The sequence below is a fragment of the Cricetulus griseus genome, chromosome 2 (genome assembly GCF_003668045.3).
Source record: "Cricetulus griseus strain 17A/GY chromosome 2, alternate assembly CriGri-PICRH-1.0, whole genome shotgun sequence".
Lineage (NCBI taxonomy): Eukaryota > Metazoa > Chordata > Mammalia > Rodentia > Cricetidae > Cricetulus > Cricetulus griseus.
In genome coordinates, this window is record NC_048595.1 from 12,397,413 (window position 1) to 12,404,847 (window position 7,435).

Sequence of the window (7,435 nt, forward strand, 5' to 3'; positions counted from 1 at the left end):
CATCCGCTGGAGGAAGTGTGACAGGAAGCAATAATTCTGACCAGGTGCTGCCCTGCCCCGCCAGGCCGGCAACCCCAGCTCCAGGGCTGGAGGCCAAGATCAGGAGGAATGATTCAGGCCTGGGTTGGGCTGTGGGTACTCGGACCCAGCCCCAGTCTGACTGACCTCGTTCTGGAGAGTGGCGCTGAGGCTGGGGTGCTGCTGGGGAGAGGGTGGGGAAAGGTCTCCTTTGGTCTCATGGAGTCAAAACTGAGCAGGCCTCAGAGCAGCAGCTACTCAAAGCTTCCTTGCATAGAGTTAAGAAAGATACGGCTAAGGAGAGAGAGAGAGAGCCAGAGGTCCCCAGCAGCCTGTGGGGTCCCACTACTGGGACCCCAGGCTGCCTATTTTCTGCCTGGCTACCTCTTGGAGAGACCCAGTTTGTACTGAGGGAGCCCCCTCCAGTCTGGGGGTGTGTGGTGTCCTTCCCTTGCACCCCTAGTTAGTCAGCTTTCCATTCCTGTGATAAACGACAATTGAGAAAGCAACTTACAGGATGACAGGTTTATTTTGGCTCAGGGCTCTGGAGGTTTCAGCCCCTGGTCACCTTGACCAGGCAGGGAGCATGTGACCAAGCTGGTTGTTCTCTCCAGGCTGTCCGGGAAGCAAAGAGAGAGGATGGGGGCCAGGACAACCGTCCCCATTCAAAGACACACTCCCAGTGGCCTACTTCCTTCCGCTGGGCCCCATCTCCTGAAGCCTCCACCGCCTCCCAACAGCCCATTAAGCCAAGTCCATTGATGGATTAATCAATCAACTGTGTAAGAGTTTCAGTGATCCATCACTCGGGAGGCCGCGCCTCTGAACCCGCACACAGGAGCTCTTAGAGAATGCTTAAGATCCAAACCACCAACAGTTAGCACTGAGCCCATGATCCTCTCCCCCACGGGGGCAGGGGCAGGGGCAGGGGGCAGGGGGGCAGGGGGCAGGGGGCAGGGGGCAGAGGGCAGGGGGCAGGGGCAGGGGCAGGGGCAGGGGGCAGGGGCAGGGGCAGGGGGCAGGGGGCAGGGCTGGTCCTGTTGGGGAAACCACCCTCTGCCTCCTCTTCTGATGGCAGTCTCCTGCATCCTTCTCCTCCTCTCACTTAGCACCCTCTGGGTCTATGAGGCTGAGGATGCTTTACACAGGACCTTCTGAAAGAGACTCATGGAGACATGGCTGGGAGAGGCCCAGGCCTCACAGCTAGCTGCAAGCTCAGAATCACACTGCCGTCCATGTGCACTTTAGCCAGGCAGTGGTGGCACATGCCTTTAATCCCAGCACTCAGGAGGCAGAGGCAGAGGCAGGTGGATCTCAGTGAGTTCAAGGCCAGCCTGGTCTACAGAGAGAGTTCCAGAGCAGCCAGGGCTAGTGAAACTTTGTCTCCCAAAACGAAACAAAAAAAATGCCCTGTGCACTTAGAATTCCTCCGCACAATGCACCATGTAGGGTGCTCTGAATGGCCGAGCAGGTTGCTTACTGCATACAGGTATTCAAGGTAGAGTTGGGGCTACCTTCCTGTCTGAACTGCTCTTGTCTCCTGAACTCAATGGGTTCATTTAACCCTCCCTGCTGCAAGACTTCTTCAAAACTCAGGGGCCCCAAGAAGCAGGCCTTCCATGCCTTCACATATAGTGAGCTATGTTTACCTGCTGTTTTCCATACCTTGGAGGACAGAGACCCCACAGGGCCTGGTGGAAACCTTGGCTACAGAACCTGGTGTTTGGGAGGAGAGCTGTCAGGAGAGCCGGGGAGGATGGAGACTTTGCTGGGGTGCAGCGGGCCCCACCTAAGAGGGTTCTGAGGAGCAGGTGTGTGTCCAACTCAGATGAAGGCAGAACCTGCTTTGACCCCCTGTGGTTGCCCCTGCTGACTTTGAGCCAAATGTGTCACAGAGGGCAGACACATTGGCTGTGTGATGCCAGACAGGATGGCCTGTTTGGGAGCCAGACTCAGGCCAGGACAAAAGTCTATGGCCAGTCAGTAACTGAGTGGGCAAGGATCTTGGCAGATGTGGAGGCAAGAACAAATACAGAGAGCATTGCACCAGGCGCCATGGAACCTAGGGTTCTCATCTGTCCCTTGTCTAATGAGTCCATGCCATTAAGTCCCTTCTAGGTGGCAAATATATCCCATCTGGTAGCCTGGGTGTCATTTGGGAACTCCAGTTTACTGAAAGGGAGCCATTGTGGACACCCAAACTTGAGCACCCTGAGGTAGGACAGGGGAACAAGGGGCATGCATGACCTATGTCATAAACCCTCCCTTGCTCAGGCTGCCATCCCAGCACTACCTCCCACAGAAAGGCTCTGCCCTGAGCAGGACCTGGCACCCCCTCTCTGCATTCCTGTGATGGGTTATCTTAAAGCTGTCTGTCTGTGACAGATCACTAGATTCTCTTGGGCACTCAGCCCTCCTTCTCCTGGGGCCAGAAGAGTCAGGCGGGTCACAGCACCCTTGCCTAGATGACCCCTTTGCCCCAGGAGTCTCCCAAAAGGTCTGGAAGCCTGACCCTTGAAGGAGAGAAGGGAGGTCTCTAATCCCAGAGAGGTGAAAGGTGAAGGAGGCTGGTCTGTGGCTCTGAGAACATTGAGGCTCCACTCTACCTGTGAGATGCGGGCCGGAGAATTTTCCTATCTGAGGAGACATTGCTAGAGAGTCTCTGTCCCTGCCCAGGGCACTTCAGGTGTCTGGCTGTGTGTTGGTCACCTCACACCTTATTCCAGGACAAGAATGTGAGCAGGACACAGGAGACACAGCTGGGGAGCCCAGGAAGTGTCAGGAGTGGGGGATTGGAGGGTGACAACTGTCCCATGTCACCCATATGAGCCAGTGGAGGCATCCTGTGTCTCCTGCTCACATAAACCTCCCTGTGGGGTGCCAGAGACACGGTGAACCTGGGCAGATGCCTAAGGCCGATAGGGCCCCTCTCTGCCTCCAAGGGAGCTAAAGACATCCCATTGACACAGCCACCTGCCTCTCACCATCTCTGCATGGTGGCCTGGCTTGGACAACAGGGGTGGGGAGGTGGTGTTGCCATGAGCTGGGACCTAGCTCCAGCTTCACAGGGAGAGGACAAGTTTGGGCAGTCCCTAGCTGCCTCTTCCAGAAAGTGAGCGGAGGGAGGCAGGAGGCAGGGGAGGAGGAACACATGGCAGGATGTGTTGACAAATCAGATGGGTGGCATCGCCCATCTGATAAGATGTTGCCAGAGACTTAATGAGATTTACTTTGTTTTCTCTGGAGCCAGGCATTGAGCCAGGGGAGGTGGCTCTGCAGCTGCCTGCTGTGTGACCCAAGCCAGTCACTACCTGTCTCTGGGCCTCAATCTTTCTGTCACCACTTTCCAGCTGATGTCTGCCTCTGCCTTCCTCATGCTCTTTCTTCTTCTTCACCCAGCTCTGAGTGTCCCTCATGTCCACCCCAGCTTTCCTGTCTGTCTATCCACCTGTCCCCCTGTCCTTCCCTCTCTCCACCCACTACCACTGGAATGCAGGGCCAGGAGAGGTAGGGTTATGTTGAGAGTTCTGCTCACAAATGACCTTACTCCCAAAAGCCACTGCCCAGGGCACTGGGGGACCATGGGGATTCTGTTCACCAAGGGTGGTTGGCTGATGGCTCAGAACACCCATAAGACTGTTAAACCTGGAAAATGGAGGAGAAAGACTGAATCCATGACTGTCTAATTGAAGTAAGCTTTATTCTGGGGTCAGGACTGGCCAGTCCAGCTGCCTTTCCCTAGGTTGGGATGTTAGAGATCAGTCCTGCTGGCCTCTTGAGGATCTTTTTACGGGACAGATAAGGCGGGCGTTCACAGGGGCGAGAGACTTGGCTGTTACACGCTGTTAGAAAAATACAATGAGAGGGAAGGACAGGAATCATGAGAATGGGGTCGCAAGTTGAATGTAGGTTGAAAAACATGTTTTGCCGTTTGCATCAGATCTAAGAAGGAGGAACGGATTCTTTGGTACAAATAGAATTCCTAACGTGCAAAGGCTTACACAGGACAAACAGGAACTTATTCTTAATTGTCTTGATTGCAAACAGAAACCTTAACCTGCAAGGTATATTGTTCCTGGTTTGATCTCACAAGACCTGGAGTTGAGACTTTCTTTGCATGAGCCCTGACCATCTGTAGACTGGATCTTGCTAGAATGACAAGGGAATGGGGCTGAAGTCAAGTTTTCCATAGCAGAGATGATGGGTGTGGCTTCAAGAACAGAACACTTCCTGAGAGCCAGGGACAGCTGGGAAGGTTTCCTGGGGGAGGTGAACCATGAAGGGCCAGCATGCATTTCGTGTGTTCATGGCCAGCTCCCCGGGAGGCACTGGAAGGGCATGGGATAAAGCCCTGGTGCTTGGGCCGGGTATTCGGCTGCTGTTCCTAATAGTCCCATGGACAGATGGGTCCAAAGCACCCCCAGAAGGCTGAGACAGCCAAGGAACACTTGTTCTTAGGCTCACACTCTGTCCTCTATTGGTTCTGCCTGCCCTACTACTGGCCTTCATTCTTCACCCTCTACCTTGGTGCCCTCCTCTCTTCGGGTATGGGAGAAAGGGAATGTGCTGTGTGGCCTTGGATTAACTGCTCACCCTCTCTCGGCCTTCTTAGCAGTGCTAAGTCAGTCATGGCTTTCTTAGAGCATCTGTTGAGCCCCAGGCTCCTGCAAGGGTCATCGGGACTATGGGTGCTGAGGGGTCTCTGCCAAGCTTGGTCCAGACTTTTCAGTTCTGTTTGTGGAGCCTTTGGATTTGGGTTATCTCTAAGTTTCTTCTTCTGATGTTCTTGGTGTGGTCCAGCCATTGGGATGCTCTCTGTGGCAGGTCCACTCCCAGACTCACCTTTCAAATCCCAGTACTCAGCTGGGGCAAGGCTATTAGGGGAGATGGATTGCATGGCTGGTGCCTGGACAGCCTGATTGGTTTCGCCAAGCCTTCCTGTTGTAACTGGCCCGACTCCAAGTCAATGATGTGCAGTGCAGTGCAGGAAGAAGAAAGAGAACTATTGCTAAGACGCTGCCTTGGAAGATGGGGGTCAAGCACCCTTAGGGTAGCCATGCCTTCCAACATAATTACAAGCCCATTATGCTATCCCTGCCCTATTTGCTCTAGAGTGCGCGCGCGCGTGCGCGCGCGCACACACACACACACACACACACACACACACACACACAGCATATACATATACACATACAAACACAAACCAAAAACACTTTTTAATGTCCCAGTAGAGGGCTGTTGAGATGGCTCAGTTGTCACAGTGGTTGTCACACAAGCATGAGGACCTGAGTTCAGGTCTCCAGCAACCATGTGAAAAGTCAGGCACAGTGGCGCATGTCTTTCATCTCAGCACTGGGAAGCTGACACAGCCTATACCTTGAGCATGATGGGCTAATTAGCATATCAGTGACTCAAGGTTCAGTGAGAGACCCTGTCTCAAAATATGTAAGTCAGAGAGTGACAGGGCAAGACAGTGGACACCAACCCCTGCCCTTCACAGGTACACATGCATGTGCATACAAACACCACACACACACACACACACACACACACACACACAGATGTCCCAGTATTCATACCTGAGGTCCCCATGTGACACCCCCACACACACCCTGAAATCAGGCTGTCACTAGCTCTCCCTAATCACCTCTGGTCTGGATCAAGACAGGTGCCCAAGAAATGGCTGCTAGATAGATGGTAGGTGACTCCAGGAAAGGGGAGGAACCCTCTCTTCAGTGGGGGCTTAGGGAGTCGCTGTCTTGCTTAGGATGACATGGGAGAGAGCAATGGGTACAGGTGACAACAATAGTCTGCTCTGGGCTACCTACGTCATGGGTTACAGCATGGTGGTGTATGGTGTGGTGGCTTTCAGCTTGGCTTTGCTCCCTGTTACCATGTTTTACAAAGCAACGGTTTGTCTTGAGTTACTCCATGTTGAGTACAGGTGCCAAGACAGGACTCCACCTTGTTTATCTAAGCAAACAGCTGTCATCTGCCAGCACACCAGGATCCACAAACTGATAAATGATTTATCTATGCCAATAAGCAATGCCTGTGAGTGCATCAAATCACACAGAAACACAGGTCATGAGGGCTTAGCTATGTACCGGATGCCACCTCACACTAGGACTATCAAGGGACACCACAAGACTGCCATTTGGCCTTGCATGCCATCCCCTCACTCCCAGGAAATCATCGCCTAAGCAGAGAACCTGCCTGGTGATCTCTGCCCCTTGGCAGCTTCAGCTCAGGTGGGATGTATCCTTGAAGGTGACATGTGGGACACAGGGCCCTCTTCAGACTGACAGTCTTGTGCCCAGGTTGCTAAATTTCTCATCTGGAGGGGCTCAGCTGTCTGAACCCTGAAGCTCCCTGAACCCTGGCCTGGCTGTAGATTATAATCTATATAATCTATCTATAATCTGTATTTAATTATATATTACATTTTAAAAGAGCCATGTAAACACAACACCTAAATAAGAATAGAAATATACATATAACAAAATTGACTGTAAATTTGTATCAATTAACCAAAATTTATACCAGTGCAAAGTATTCATTTCTGTATCACAGTTCCTTTTTTTTCTTTAGAAAGAGATTGAATGTGATCTTTAATCATTTATAATCAACCCATTTTAAATGAAAACAAGCATTTATAAACAATATTTGGGAATGTGGGTGTAATTCTCTTCAAACTGCTTCTTGCTTTTTGGGGGTGCTGTCAATCCTAAGGGGATCCTAAGAAAACCCAGAACCATGGCAAAATCCTGGCTGTGGTGGTCTGTGAGGCTGCAGGGTGTCAGCTGTTTTGGATGTTGGATCACCTGGGCCACTGCTTCAGAGGGTCTTGTTTGATCAAACCATGTTAGTCTGGAAGGAATCCACAGTTTTTCATCTTCTGTGGAAAAAAAGCAGAACCTCTTTTCCAAAGTAACATGTCCTTAAAATTTGAAGTCAAGGCATTTTCAAAATATATAGGTTGGAATAATGCAGCAACATTTATAATCAAATGTCTCTTAGCAACCATTGCTTGTTCCTCAGCAATTAAAAAATTCAAAGACAACATAATGACATACAGTATCCAGACTCTATGTATTTTCCATCTTTACATGACTTTTTTTATTACTCTATTTCTTTAATTTTTTTGTTTATTGGGGCAGGGTTTTTCTGTATATGTTTGGCTGTCCTGGAACTCACTCTGTAGACCAGGCTGACCTGGAAATCACAGAGATCCGCCTGCCTTTGACTCCCAAGTGCTGGGATTAAAGGTGTACACCACCACACCCAACTACTCTTTCTTTTTAAAGGACTTTCTCTGTCCTTTTTCTTTTCTCTCCCAAGCCTATGTATAGTTTTAAACACACGATAAACTGTTTAGAGGGTTTTTTCCTCTGAACCTGTCTTTACTGTATATCTC